Source organism: Chiloscyllium plagiosum, chromosome 2 (genome assembly GCF_004010195.1).
Source record: "Chiloscyllium plagiosum isolate BGI_BamShark_2017 chromosome 2, ASM401019v2, whole genome shotgun sequence".
Taxonomy (NCBI): Eukaryota; Metazoa; Chordata; class Chondrichthyes; order Orectolobiformes; family Hemiscylliidae; genus Chiloscyllium; species Chiloscyllium plagiosum.
Genome location: NC_057711.1, coordinates 76969426 through 76985001, shown reverse-complemented (window position 1 = coordinate 76985001; position 15576 = coordinate 76969426). Strand labels below are relative to the sequence as shown.

Here is a 15576-nt window from a genome sequence, read left to right as displayed (position 1 = left end):
TATGATATTTGGATTCCTCTTAACCTGATTTAAGTCTCATGAATCTTTCCATAATAATTTGCCTGTTTATAGCCCATAGAATATAATCTCTCTAATGCTACAGAAATAAATTCAGTCTTGGAGGGTGCTGCCCTCATCAATTCAGATGGAAGTTAGCCACTCAGCATTTGAATTTCCACAAAGCTTGCAAATGCAGCGTCATCAATAATAATCTTGATGGACTTAAAGTTTCTTTAAGATGAATAGTTGAATATATAATATTTCAAATGTAATTATGGGGATAGTAATTCTCTGCAGCTGTTATAACAGTGTTAAAGCTCAGATTTGACTGTATTGATTCTCAATTTCTCAAAATGGTCGGAAAAGGAAGAATTGCTTTCTTTTAAAACAATTTAGGCATAAGGTGTGTTAAACAGAATTACTGCAGTTATGATATGTGCATCGTTTTTGTTTTGCATCACAGAAATAGAAGGCTGCCTGAACCAGAGGAGTACCAATATCCTCGGGGGGGGGGGTGGAATTTGCTAATTCTCTTCAGGTGGGTTTAAACTAATTCAGCAGGAGGTTGGGAATGAAAATTGTAGTTTGAGTACACAGGAGTTTGAGAGTAGTGAGATCAGAACTAAGGATGAATGAAGACACTGACAAGCAAGAAGTTAGTTTCAAGAGTGTCTACTTCAATGGCAGGAACATCCAGAACAAGGTGGGTGAACTTGCTGCATGGGTTGGGACCTGGGACTTCAACATTGTGGCATTTCAGAGATATAGGTAGAGCAGGGACAGGAATTGCATGTTCCAGGATTTGGATGTTTCAGTAAGAACAGGGAAAGCGGTAAAAGATGGGGTGGTGTGGCATTGTTAGTCAAGGACAGTATTATGGTTTCAGAAAGGACATTTGAGGACTCGTCTACTGAGGTAGTATGGGCTGAGATTAGAAACAGGAAAAGAGAGGTTGCCTTGTTGGGAGTTTTCTGTCAGCCTCTGAATAGTTCCAGAGATGTTGAGGATAGGATAGCAAAGATGATCCTCGATAGGAGCAAGAGTGACAGGGTAGTTGTTATGGGGTCTTTAACTTTCCAAATATTGACTGGGAATACAATAGTTCAAGTACTTTTGATGGATCAGTTTTTGTCCAATGTGTGCAGAAGGGTTTCCTGACACAGTATGTAGACAGGCCAACAAGAGTGAGGCCACATTAGATTAGGTACTAGGTAATGAACCCGGCCAGGTATTAGATTTGGACATAGGTGAGCATTTTGGTGATAGTGACCACAATTAGGTTATGTTTACTTTAATGATGGAAAGGGATAGCTGTATACCGCAGGGCAAGATTATAGCTGGGGAAAAGGCAATTACGATGCAATTAGGCAAGATTTAGGATGCCAAAGATGGGGAAGGAAATTTCAGGGGATGGGCACAATTGAAATGTGGAGTTTAATGAAGGACCCCAGATACTGCAGGTCCTTGCTAAGTATATAGCTGTCAGGCAGGGAGGAAGTTATCAAGCGAGAGAGCTGTGGTTTACTAAGGAAGTTGAATCTCTTGTCAAGAGGAAGAAGAAGGCTTATGTTAGGATGAGATGTGATGGCTCAGTTAGGGCACTTGCGAGTTACAGGTTAGCCAGGCAAGACCTAAGGGGAGAGGTAAGAAGAGCCAGGAGGGGACATGAGAAGTCATTGGCAGATAGGATCAAGGAAAACCCTAAGGTTTTCTTTTGGTATATCAGGAATAAAAGGATGACTAGAGTAGGATTAGGGCCAATCAACGATAGTAGTGAGAAGTTGTGCATGGAGCCAGGGGAGATGGGGAAGCACTAAATGAATACTTTTCATTAGTATTCACACTAGAAAAAGACAATGTGGTTGAGGTGGATACTGAGATGCAGGCTACTAGACTAGATGGGATTGAGGGACACAAGGAGAAGGTGTTAGCAATTCTGGAAAGTGTGAAAATAGATAAGTCCCCTAGGGCGGATGGGATTTATCCTAGGATTCCCTGAGAAGCTAGAGAGGAGATTGCCGAGCCATTGGCGTTGATCTTTATGTGGTCATTGTCGACAGGAATAGTGTCAGAAGACTGGAGGGTAGCAAATTTTATTCCCTTGTTCAAGGAGGGGAGTAGAGACAATCCTGGAAATTATAAACCCGTGAGCATTATTACAGTTGTGGGTAAAGTGTTGGAGAAGGTTATAAGAGAGAGGATTTATAATTATCTAGAAAGGAGTAAGTTGATTAGGGATAGTCAACATGATTTTGTGAAGGGTAAATCGTGCCTCACAAACTTTATTGAGTTCTTTGAAAAGGTGACCAAACAGGTGGATGAGGGTAAAGTGGTTGATGTGGTGTATATGGATTTCAGTAAGGTGTTTGATAAGGTTCCCCACAGTAGGCTACTGCATAAAATACGGAGGCATGGGATTGAATGTGATTTAGCGGTTTGGATCAGAAATTAGCTAGCTGAACGAAGACAGAGGATGGTGGTTGATGGGAAATATTCACCCTGGAGTTCAGTTACTAGTGGGGTACCACAGGATCTGTTTTGGGTCCATTGTTGTTTGCTATTTTTATAAATGACCTGGATGAGAGCATAGAAGGATGGGTTAGTAAATTTGCGGATAACACTAAAGTCGGTAGAGTTGTGGATAGTGACAAAGGATGTTGTAGGTTACAGAGGGACATGGATAAGCTGCAGAGCTGGGCTGAGAGGTAGCAAATAGAGTTTAATGTGGAAAAGTGTGAGGTGATACACTTCGGAAGGAATAACAGGAATGCAGAGTACTGGGGTAATGGTAAGATTGTTGTTGGCGTAGATGAGCAGAGAGACCTCAGTGAACAGGCAAGTAGATCCTTGAAAGTTGCCACCCAGGTTGACAGGGTTATTAAGAAGGCATGTGGTATGTTAATTGTTTTTGGTAGAGGGATTGAATTTCGGAACCATGAGATCGCGCTGCAGCTGTACAAACTCTGGTGCAGCCGCACTTGGAGTATTGCGAACAGTTCTGGTCACCACTTTATAGGAAGGATGTGGAAGCTTTATAGGAAGGATGGTACAGAGGAGATTTACTAGGATGTTGCCTAGTATGGAGGGAAGGTCTTATGAGGAAAGGCTGAGGGACTTGAGGTTGTTTTGTTAGAGAGAAGATTGAGAGGTGACTTAATTGAAACATATAAGATAATCAGAGGGTTAGATAGGATGGACAGTGAGAGCCTTTTTCCTCGGATTGTGATGGCTAGCACGAGGGGACACTAGAATTACACTAGCAAAGACTCAATATTTAATTCTTTATTTGTGCTGCACACATGAATAGTTCTATCTTTCATAGTGAATGCTTCCAATGTTGGCTCAGAGGTAAGCAGCAAAGGGTAAACTTGTGCTGAAACACTGTTTCTAGTTAAATTCCAAGGGCTCAGTACTAAGTCCTTTTACTTTTTGTGTTATGTATTAGTGTTTTGGACTTGGAGATATCATTCAGAAGTTTTCAGGTAATACAATTATTGGCCTTGTAATTGGATAATGAAAGTGATAGACTGCAGGAAGCTATCAATGGACTTATCAACTGAATGAAAGTGACTATTGGAGTTCATTCAAAGAGTGTGAGATAATGCACTTGAGGTCTATTTCATAATCAAATCTGTAGTGAGTGGAAAGGGACTGAGAAGTGCAGAGGAACAGAGACCCTGGAGTATATTACTACAAAGTCTCAAAGATGGCAGCACAGATCAGTGAGGTAATTAATAAGACATGCAGTTTAGCCTATCTTTTTCAGACAAAGCATAGATTATTACTGCAGGGAAGTTTACTAGAACCATATAAAACATGCTACAGTGGAAGACTGCACAAGGTTCTGATCATCATGTCATAAAAAAGAAGTACTTACATTAGAAGGCGTGCACAGGAAATTTAACAAATGTTGCCAGGACTGGAGAATTTTAATTATGAGGAATGATTGTGTAGATGAGAGTTGTTTTCTACAGAACACAGGATGCTGAGGGGAGAATTAGTTGAAGTACATTCAATCATTTGGGGTCTAGACAGGATGGAAAATCCCTACACCCCTTGGTTGAATGGTCCATAAACCAAGAGCTTCCATTTTGGTTGAGGCAAGAGATTTAAAGAGGATCTTCGGGGAGAGTGTTGCACTCCGAAGGTGGAGGGTGAACTAAGAGCTGGGAGATCTTCATCAGTCAGCTTGGGTATTGTGGGTCAAATGGATTCCCCTTGTGCTTTCAATTTTGTTCCAATTCACGCAACAATATATACTCATTGGAAAGTCAATGGATGAATTAATGAATTGGAAATAACCCCTGCATTACGCATTTGTTAATATTTTTAAAAGTTTTGAGAACTACTGAAGATACATTAGTGCTGCAATTATAACTTTTCGGGGCAAGATAGCTAACTCTTTTTTGGCGGGGCCATTGCTGAAGCATAAATGTATAAATTCCAGTGATTGCTCTAATATGAAGACGGTGGAATGGGGTGGCAGGTAAAACAAAACACCTGCTTCAGACTATTCTTAACATTGTCACTAATGGCAAAACTAATTTAATATTGGCATTACTCTCGATTACGATTATATACTATAATGGATAGTATATTCAATAACTTCATTGAATATACTATCCATTATAAACCACATTGCAAATAAATATCTTGCACTGTCACTAGAGGGAGCTATTTGCTAGCAGTTGTTAAGATTCATAAACTGCGGCTTATCGATTGGACAACCTTGAAATAAAAGTCATGCTAAGAAATGTATAAAAAGTATTTTATTACTAGCAGGTTCCCTGTTTCATTTCAATACAGTTGGAAAATTAAGGCATTAAGAGTTAAACACCTTGGCCAGTATTTAGTGTGCTGTGAAGTGCACATTGGGGTAGTTGACCTCCGGGGTGGTTAACTCCCCACCTACACCAACTAGAAAGCTCGTCAGCTTAGGCACCAATTAAGTACTTAGGTGCTGGCCGACAAGCCTATCATCAATCAGGAGCTGCCCCTGAAGTCCTGCCCACACTGAGGCTGGCAGGAACTGAATAAAGAATGTTGCTGGAGGCCCAGGCTGCACAGCAGGGAAGAGCTGCATTGGTGAGCATGGCTGTCTTATTTTTAGGGGTGAACTGGCCACAGGGAGCAGGTAGATGTCAGAGACAAAGGCGGTGGGGTGTCTTTCAGCAGCTGCCCTCCGTCCTTAGTACTGGGGCAAATGTTACCCTTGTATTCCCATCCCATTCCAGCAGACAAGTCGCTCTGGGTTCCCTGTCTGAAAGCAGTCACTTTTTCCACCTGCCAGGAAGGCAGTAATCAGTCAGTGGTTCCAGGAAGGGGAAAATTTCACCTTCTTTAGGTTTAGAGTGAAATTGCTTGCCTTATGTGCTTATAGTCTGCCACAGCCCCAACCAGTATACGTTCAAGTGGATAATATCATGGCATTTTTTTCATGTCTCACACCCATTACTTTCTGAAAAAAAGAATTAATAATTGAGAGAGAGGCTTTCCGCTGTAAATTGAGAGATACTGTTTGTACTCATTTCAATTTTGACTGTGAGAAAGTAAAGGTGCATTCTCCCAGAGTGAGACAGTTGTAAACTGTGCAGTGCCCATGGCTTGTTTGAGAAGCGGTTAGACTGAGAGCTCTGCATATTCAGTTTATGGTTATATTAAATTATATTTGAGACAAATACCAGAAAAAGAAAGTTAATTAAAATTCATTTATTCTAGTGAGGTTTAAATTAGTGCAAATACTAATTGTGGTGAAAAATGTACAAAGAACATTAAATAATAAAGACTTAAGTGAACAAACTCAGCACATGTTTGTACATCAAATTTTGTAGTTCATTGGCTATTTACAATGGCAAATATTTTAACAGTCAGAGAATCACTAAGAATGAAATATCAGGCCAGCAATAAAGATGACCAAAATCATAAATGTAATTTTTTGATGAGGCTAAATTTGCTGTCGTCCTAAATCAGTTTTTGACCTTATTGTTCAAAACTTCAACGTATGTTGGCAGTTGTGTTACTGCTTTTCATTCATAATTAGAACTCATTCGACAGTTACAGCAAGTAATGACACAAACAGCTAAAATTCCTTCATTGGAAAAGTGAGAAAGCAACATATAAAAATGAGGCTGATGAAAGTATGTCTATGATTTTAAGCTTTAGTATTTTTTTCTGAACTTACTTTTTGTAGTTTTTAAAATTTGCTTTTGGAAGGATACTTCTGTTTTCTCCAACTTCTTCTAAAAGGCATTAATCTGGGCAACATGTTTTGCCTTTATTCAAAAAGACAAGAAAGCATGAAATAACTATCAAGCCTAGTCTTTCTACAGGCCTTTGTTAATCATGTCGAAGGAATGTTTCTCCCAAATCATATCACCTCAAAGGATCAACAGTCAAATCTTGACAATATCCAGTTAAATTTAAAACGTTTTAGTCTCATTAAATTCCTTCCCTCATTTCCCTGGTTCTTACACAATAGCATTGAATAGAGTATTTGTAACTAAAATACATATTAGTCAAATCTTTTATTTATTCCTCTGAAATTTTAAGTGCTTGGGGAACTGAATCTAGGATGTCATCATCCTAGAGTATGGAAACCAAATTAACACGATGTCCATTTAATGATTTTCAGCATTTCAAAGAGGTAACCTTCTGTAGTTCAGCTACCAATGTTTCTTCAGCACCATTATTTGTTTTTAACGAATCTAAAAACATAGAAGGCAATATTTGAAAGATTTTCTTTTGAAGGTTAAAATAAAGTATAATTGTATGAATAGATTACCTCCATATTTTAAATTTTTTGATATTTTTATCAATGAAGTTTCAAATTTAAGTGAGTGTCTGAATAAATAAATCTCTTGTTGACATCTCAACTGGAGGCTTTAATATTGACTATCTAGTGCAGTCTGTATCTTTTGTTCTATTTAATTTCCTCTTAACCTTTTGTGCTCCAGTCTGAGATTTTGTTCTCATTCCTATGGCTTTTCATTACTATTCAATCCATCACTAGTTGAACCCATGCTATCTATTCACTATGATTTCTTTCCGTCCTTTCTTTAACTGAGAAACACAAAATTACGCAGTACTCTTACTGACTGTGATCGAACCATTGGCCTACCATTTATCATTACTACTTTGAACTTATGAGAGAAGTTTGCAGAGATTCCCAAACTAAATGGATTTTCACCCTCCATTGTCTGCGTTCACCAAGTGAAGAGTGAGGAATATTCCTTGGGCTGGTTATTTGCATAATTAATATGAAACAAATCCTGGAGAAACACCGTAAATCTGAGCAGAAATAGAAAGGATGAGTGGGTCAAGGTTTTGGCACAGACCGTTCTATAGAAGCGACTTGACTGCTTTTAAAGTGAAACCAACCAACACAGACAAGGTGCAAGTTATAACGCACACAATTTCAGCATACCCTTTCCAATTGCCAAAATTGACTTCGAACATAGAACAGTACAGCACAGAACAGGCCTTTCAGCCCACGATGTTGTGCTGACCATTGATCCTTATGTAAGGTAAACCTAATGTACGAGCCCTCAAATTTCTGTGACCATATGCATGTCCAGCAGTCTCTTAAATATCCCCAATGACCTCGCTTCCACAACTACTACTGGCAACACATTCCATGCTCTCTCAACTCTCTGCATAAAGAACCCGCCTCTGACATCCCCTCTATACTTTCCGCCAAACAGCTTAAAACTATGACCCCTCGTGTTAACAATTTCTGCCCTGGGAAAAAGTCTCTGGCTATCAACTCTATCTATGCCTCTCATTATCTTGTACACCTCAATTAGGTCCCCTCTCTTCCTTTTTTCCAATGAAAAATATCCGAGCTCAGTCAACCTCTCTTTGTAAGATAAGCCCTCCATTCCAGGCAGCAACCTGGTAAACCTCCTCTGAACCCTCTCCAAAACATCCACATCTTTCCTATAACAGAGCGGCCAGAACTGGACACAGTATTCCAAGTGCGGTCTAACCAAAGTTTTATAGAGCTGCAACAAGATCTCACGGCTCTTAAACTCAGTCCCCCTGTTAATGAAAGCCAAAACACCATATGCTTTCTTAACAACCCTGTCCACTTGGGTGGCAACTTTAAGGGATCTATGTACCTGCACACCAAGATCCCACTGTTCCTCCACACTGCCAAGAATCCTGTCTTTAATCCTATACTCAACTTTCAAGTTCAACCTTCCAAAATGCATCACTTCGCATTTATCCAGGTTGAACTCCATCTGCCACCTCTCGGCCCATCTCTGCATCCTGTCAATGTCATGTTGCAGCCTACAACAGTCCTCTATACTGTCAATGACAGCTCAAACTTGCTAACCCATCCCTCAATTTTAAAATATGGAGGTAATCTATTCATACAATTATACTTTATCCAAGCCATTAATAAAAATTACAAAGAGTAGAGGCCCAAGAACAGACCCCTGTGGAACACCACTCACCACTGACTTCCAGGCAGAATACTTTCCTTCCACTACCACTTGCTGTCTTCTGTTGACCAGCCAAATCTGTATCCAGACAGCTAAATTTCGCTGTATCCCATTCCTCCTGACCTTCTGAACGAGCCTATCATGGGGAACCTTATCAAATGCCTTGCTGAAGTTCATATGCACCACATCCACCGCTCGACCCTCATCAACTTGTCTAGTAACATCCTCAAAGTACTCAATAAGATTTGTGAGGCATGGCCTGCCCCTCACAAAACTGTGCTGACTGCATTTAATCAAGATGGTCAGAAATCCTATCCCTCAGAATCCTTTCTAACACCTTGCAGACGACAGACGTGAGACTGACTGGTCTGTAATTGCCCGGGATTTCTTTATTTCCTTTCTTGAAGAGAGGAATTATATTTGCCTCTCTCCAGTCCTCAACATTTCTACCACAACACTGACTCTTGATAATCCTCTTGGTTTTCAATGAACAGAGCTCAACATGGGCCTTAGTGCACCCACTTAATCATCTTGGAAAGACAACTCTGACTTCTGAGTGACCAGACTCTTCCTTGACTGACTTGCCATTCCTTCTAGGATTGGTGACATTGAACATGCAGGACTGACTGCACCCACTGCCTGAATGATCATGCTCAAGCCCTTGGAACTGAGATTGGAAAATGCCCTTGTCATGTTGTGCCAGTACCCACTGACTGTCATTGGCCCGTATTGATTGTGAATACTCCACTTAGCCTTTGAAAGGGGACCATTTGGTTAAAGTGCATTTGGTGTGTTTGTTATAAAAAGCTGGAGGGTCCTGCAGGTGTGACATTGATGTAGCATGGTACAGTATGGCAGCATTTCCCCCTCCTTGACTGACCATTGCTGGCAAACTCAACAGCTGCCTGGCTCTGTATCAGCACTAAGAGGGAAAACAAGGCAGAAATACTGTGAACTTGTAAATTTTGAATGAGGTAATGTGCAAAATAGGGGAAAACAAGCAGAGATACCATGGGCATCCAAGTAGGTGCAAAGGATGGGGGAATGGGGGTGGGCATGTGTGAATGCTAAGAAAGCAAGCTGAAAGATGTGAGGTGCACCCTGCTCTGATGGTGCCTGTCATTGCATGCAAAGTAGCCCAGCAGCAACATTGCAATGGTGCACTCCAAAGTGCAGTATTTAAGTGGTGGTGAACTATATTTTAAATGAGTCGAAGAAATACTATGTTGATGTGTTGACGCTGGTAGTGTTGGATGCCAACATTCTTGGGTGATTGCTGCCCATGAGCGTGCCCTGCGACACCAGGGAATGCTTGCCAAGATAGAGACCCCAAGGAGCGAGCAGCGACCTGGAACCAGCAAGCACCTGCTCAGACTATCACTGTCTAGTTTCCCCATGGGAGAACAAGAGATTGCCCACAAGTAGTTCTTCTATAACGAGATGGTTGTGTTATTGTGCAACCATGCATTATATAAAAATTGTGCATTAGAAACATGGCTTAAAGTGTTGGCGATGTAATTGCATTTTAAAAGTTTATGCTGTAGAAACTGTCCCCAATTTGTCAATCACATTCATGCTTGTGAAACACTCGTTATAGCAGAACGATGTGTATTAAAAAAAATGAGAATAGATAATAATGAGATGTCAGTGCATGTTAATAGACCTCTTGCTGCTCACTCGTATGATTTTGTTTTCTCTGATCAAATCTTCATGTCAAAAAATTCATTTTTCTGACTGAATTGCCATTGCCCATGTCTGGAAATATTCTGCCCTTGTTTTCCCGATGGCAGGTTCATGTTTTGATATTAAGTTCTCAGAACCTTGCAGACAGTTTGGCTTTCCTAATCTCCATTGTTTGGAACTTGTTTGCATTCATTAGCATGTCATTAGTACTCATTAAACCCCAGAATACTGGAATCACTTTCAGGAGTGCAATTTTGTTTGACAAAAATGGGAGCTGTGTGTTAACAAACCTGATTTTTTATATATATATATATATATATGAGGCATGTGTTTAATGCAATAGACTGTCTTTCAATCTCTGGTGTATATAAACTATAACAATTATTTATCTCTTTCCTAACCAAGGCATTTTTGTGTGAATGTTTACATTGTTAGAGGGAAGTGTCTCCATGTTGATTAGCTCACAAAGACTCGGTCATATGCAGTCTGCTTAGTTGTTGAAAGTTTAATGTTAGGGGTGAAGCCTAACCAGGCTATCAAGCCAACCCAAGTGAGGCAGCCACACTGGCTGATATCAGCAAAGCTAACAGGAGCATGCCAGTGCAATTGAACTCAAAAGGAGGCTTAACTCAAAAGGCTATCTTTTGTGAACCTCTCATTGTCCCCATGTAGGCCTTTAGGGGAAAAGCTATCAGGTGTGTACATTCTGATGTAATGAAACGTTCTGATGGTTCGGGAGCTACTAAGTATTAGATTAGATTAGATTACTTACAGTGTGGAAACAGGCCCTTCGGCCCAACAAGTCCACACCGACCCGCCGAAGCGCTCCCACCCAGACCCATTCCCCTACATTTACCCCTGCACCTAACACTACGGGCAATTTAGCGTGGCCAATTCACCTAACCTGCACACTTTTGGACTGTGGGAGGAAACCGGAGCACCTGGAGGAAACCCACGCAGACACAGGGAGAATGTGCAAACTCCACACAGTCAGTCGCCTGAGTCGGGAATTGAACCCAGGTCTCTGGCGCTGTGAGGCAGCAGTGCTAACCACTGTGCCACCGTGACGCCCACAGTGTCATAGTAACTTTCCTGATAGAAGTGTGAGAGGCAGTATCACTTTGGTGTCAGTAGTACTACGTCAGTAGATGTGATGGACATTGATTTCACATGAGGCATCATATTTGGCAACCAGTTTACTGTGTATCAGTTCTCTGTAGTGGCACTATTAAAATTCTAGCTCACATTCCTGGGTGCACAAAGCATTGAGTTGACAGCAGTATGTACACGAGTGGAGAGCAGTGGATCATTCATTCTTTTGCAGCACTGATGACAGGTTCTCTTGGGCTGTTCATGGGTGCCAGCCTCTACAACCATCTCTGTTCAATCTACCTTTTCCCTGTTCTGTCCCTCTCTCTCTCTCTCTTTATTTTTCTTTGCTCCTCTCCCTTTCTTGGTCTTATTCCTTTGTGAGGAAATTGTTCTGTAGAACTGCAGCCGTGTCCTTCAAAGATCCCCAGGCGTGTAGTTGCAAGTATGAACCATTAGGTGGCATTTGTACCAAATAAGGAATGATGGTTTCTCGAGTGATTCCTCTACTCTGGCACTGAATTGAACAGGGAAAATTGCAAAACCAGCTAATCTTTGCCATTGGTAAGCCACATTTGTGTAGAAATCTACTTTTAAGTGTGTATTAGCTATAGTTTATTTAAGACTGCCATTTTTGTTTTTAAAAATGTTAACAGTTATCAGTTCACTTAAAGACAAGAGACAGAGAAATAAAGTATTCTGTACCTTAGCATAGGTCGATAAATTTTCAACTTTCTTGTGTTTGCACTTGCACTAATTTAAAAAGAAAACAAGTTTTTCTAGCTAGAAGATAGTTTGTGAAAGGAATTAGTCTGTCTTCTGTATTACCAGAAACTGGTAATGCTAAATGTCTAAATTCTTTGATGTCCAAAGCTGTTGTCCTTTTGAACTTACATTTGGTTTTCAAATATCTGTCACCATGATTTTAGAGATGTTTCTTTATAAATAGCCCACACGTAGTCTCAAAAACAGAAAATCCCACTCTCGATACCAGAAAAGATGGTGGAAGCGCTATCTTTCCAAAGGGAATTGAAAAAGAGAAATTTGCAGGGCCATGGACAAAGCATGGCATTATGCAGGGAGCTCAACTTGGCATTGGGATGCAATGGATAAACTGGCTACCTTCAATGCTACATGAATCTCTGAAGAAGTTATGATAACCCATTACAATTTTGAATATCTCTTAATCTTTCCTGCTCCAAGGAAATCAGTTCCAGTTTCTCTAGCACTCCCTGCCCTTCCTAATAACTGAAGTTTCTCAGTGCTGGTATAACTCCAGTAAATCTCCTGTAAACCTTCTGCAAGGCCTTGGCAGTTTTCCCAAAGGGTGGTGCCCAGAATCAGATGCAGTACATTACATGAAATTTTGCCAGTTACTTATATAAATATAACATAATTTTCTTGGTTTTGTACAATCTGACTCCATTAACAAAGCCAGATGCCTCATATGTTTTAACAATCTTTATCAATTTGTCCAGCCATATTTAAAGATTTGCATTGTCAACACCCAGATCTGTCTTCCAGCATCCCCATTTTAATTACATTAAATCTTCTCAGTCTTCAAAAAGTCACATCTATATTTACCTCCATATATATTTAATTTTCAATATGTTTGTACATTTCACAAATCTACGTCTACTCTCCCAATGTTTTCTAATATCATTTTCATTGTTTTCACTATTTCCCATTTCGTATCAACTGCAAACTTGCTATTCTACTCTTCACCACCCCTCCTAACACCGCACTAGTCCAGGCGATCAATATATATGAGAAAGAATGTCTAAAAGAAACTCGTACTTCCCTCTAGTCTGTAAAACACGCATCACCACTATTCTCTGCTTATCACTTTATCTTTGTAGGCAATACTAAATCCTTTTCTTCTCCTCCCTAGAGATAACAGGATTCAGAGGTAAAACTCTCTACTGGTTGGGGTCATAGTTAGCACATAAGAAGAGGGTTGGTGTTGTTGGTGGTCAACTTGTGTTTTGTCACAGTTCCAGGACATCTCTGTAGGAGGTCCTCAGGGTAGATGTTTTCTAAACAACCTGTTAAGAGAGGTAATTAGACATCCAGCCTCCTCATTCAGAGGTAGGCACACCATCACTAAGCCACAAGAGCCCTAGTTCTTCAGGGCAGTGTCCTAGGCCCAACCATCTTCAGTTGTTTCGTCAATAACCTTTAGTCCATTGTAAGGGCAGATGTCAGGATTTTCACTGATGACCTCTGAAGCCCTCTAAAGACTCAGCTGAACGAGAAGAGGTGTCAATGGTCACGGGGGTGAGATGGAAATTCAGAAAATCCCTCTGCAGGTTGGCAAGAAGTAATCAAGAAAGATGCGAAGACATTATAAATGGAAAGGGAGATATCACTGGCAAACCAATCAAATTTACGATGAATTATCATCTTTGGATCAGATAGATTTCACGCAGGCATATTAAAAGAAGTTAGGAAAGAGATAATCACTATTTTTACATTATAGAGCTGTCCATTTACAAAGAGAATTGTAATAGCTGAGCATCACAAGAGCTGAGCATTTTGTTATTCTGCCTTCTCTGCTGCCTTCACTGTTGAAGAGGGTGGGAAGTTAGCTCAGCGATAGCTACTTACTGTGAGTCCAAATGTTGAATCTTTTCTCCGTACAATGCACAATAGAAGAATAGCAATGAGGCTGGAATGAATTTCTTTTTACATTTCAAGTGAGAAAACTAAGACTGAAGAACATTGTTACACGTATATTGAATTCTTAAATTTGATTTTGTGGAGTTTGAAAGAGAGTTCCAGTCTATCAGGTACAGCTTAGTGAATCAGCACTATGTGCATTTTCTTTTTAAAAATTGTACCAAAGGTGCATTTGAAGACAATAAGAGAATTCAACTCTTGGGGAAAAACGAGTACTGATGTAATTGCAAACAAGGGATACATATTTGGCTGAAGGTAAGTAAATAGAAGAAGAGTCATAGAGTTATAGAGATGTACAGCATGGAAACAGACCCTTCAGTCCAACCCATGCATACCGACCAGATATCCCAACTCAATCTACTCCCACCTGCCAGCACCCAGCCCATATCCCTCCATACCCTTCCTATTCATATACCCATCCAAATACCTCTTAAATGTTGCAATTGTACCAGCCTCCACCACTTCCTCTGGCAGCTCATTCCATACATGTACTACCCTCTGTATGAAAACGTTGCCCCTTAGGTCTCTTTTATATCTTTCCTCTCTCACCCTAAACCTATGCCCTCTAGTTCTGGACTCCCCAACCTCAGGGAAAAGACTTTGTCTATTTACCCTATCCATGCCCCTCGCATCCAAATCATTTATGTAAATGACAAAAGGTAGAGGACCCAGCACCGAACCTTGTGGCACTCCACTGGTCACAGGCCTCCAGTCTAAAAAACTACCCTCCACCACCACCCTCTGTCTTCTACCTTTGAGCCAGTTCTATATCCAAATGGCTAGTTCTCCCTGTATTCCATGAGATCTAACCTTGTTAATCAATCTCCCATGGAGAACCTTGTCGAACGCCTTACTGAAATCCATATAGATCACATCTACCATTCTGCCCTCATCAATCCTCTTTGTTACTTCCTCAAAAACTCAATCAAGTTTGTGAGACATGATTTCCCACGCACAAAGCCACATTGATTATCCCTAATCAGCAGTCCTCACTTTCTCCTAGTTGATTTTAACCTACTGCGAATCCTCTTGCAAGGATGCCTTCCTTGAAGAAGCTCTCTTCCTCCCTTGCGCTTTTCCAGCAACACATTTTTCAGCTCTGATCTCCAGCATCTGCAGTCCTCACTTTCTCCTATCCTTAATTAGTCCTTGCCTTTCCAAATACATGTACATCCTGTACCTCAGGATTCCCTCCAACAACTTGCCCACCACCATGGTCAGGCTCACTGGTCTGTAGTTCCCTGGCTTGTTATTACCACCCTTCTTAAACAGTGGCACCACATTTGCCAACCTCCAATCTTCAGGCACCTGTGACTATCGATGATACAAATATCTCAGCAAGAGGCCCAGCAATCACTTCTCTAGCTTCCCACAAAGTTCTAAGATACACCTGATCAGGTCCTGAGGATTTATCCACTTTTGTGTTTCAAGACATCCAGCACTTCCTCCTCTGTAATTCGGACATTTTGCAAGGTATCACCATCTATTTCCCTACAGTCTATATCGTCATATCCTTTTCCACAGTAAATACTGATGCAAAATACTCGTTTAGTATCTCCCCATTTTCTGTGGCATCACACAAAGGCCGCTTTGCTGATCTTTGAGGGGCCCTATTTCCTCCCTAGTTACCCTTTTGTCTTTAACGTATTTATAAAAACCCTTTGGATTCTCCTTAATTCTA

General features: G+C 40.6%; 1 protein-coding gene across 4 annotated transcripts in view; it reads left to right on the top strand.

Moving 5' to 3' along the window:
* LOC122561080 (protein prune homolog 2-like) overlaps positions 1 to 15576 on the top strand; it is a 424382-nt gene that overhangs the window by 307043 nt on the left and 101763 nt on the right. The window contains exon 1 of one of the 4 annotated variants that reach the window (XM_043712507.1): positions 5029 to 5085. The exons of the other annotated variants lie outside the window; for them this stretch is intronic. The gene's annotated coding sequence lies outside the window, so the exon portion shown is untranslated. Of the gene's footprint in view, positions 1 to 5028; positions 5086 to 15576 lie in introns of those variants that run through there. 4 annotated transcript variants of the gene reach the window in all.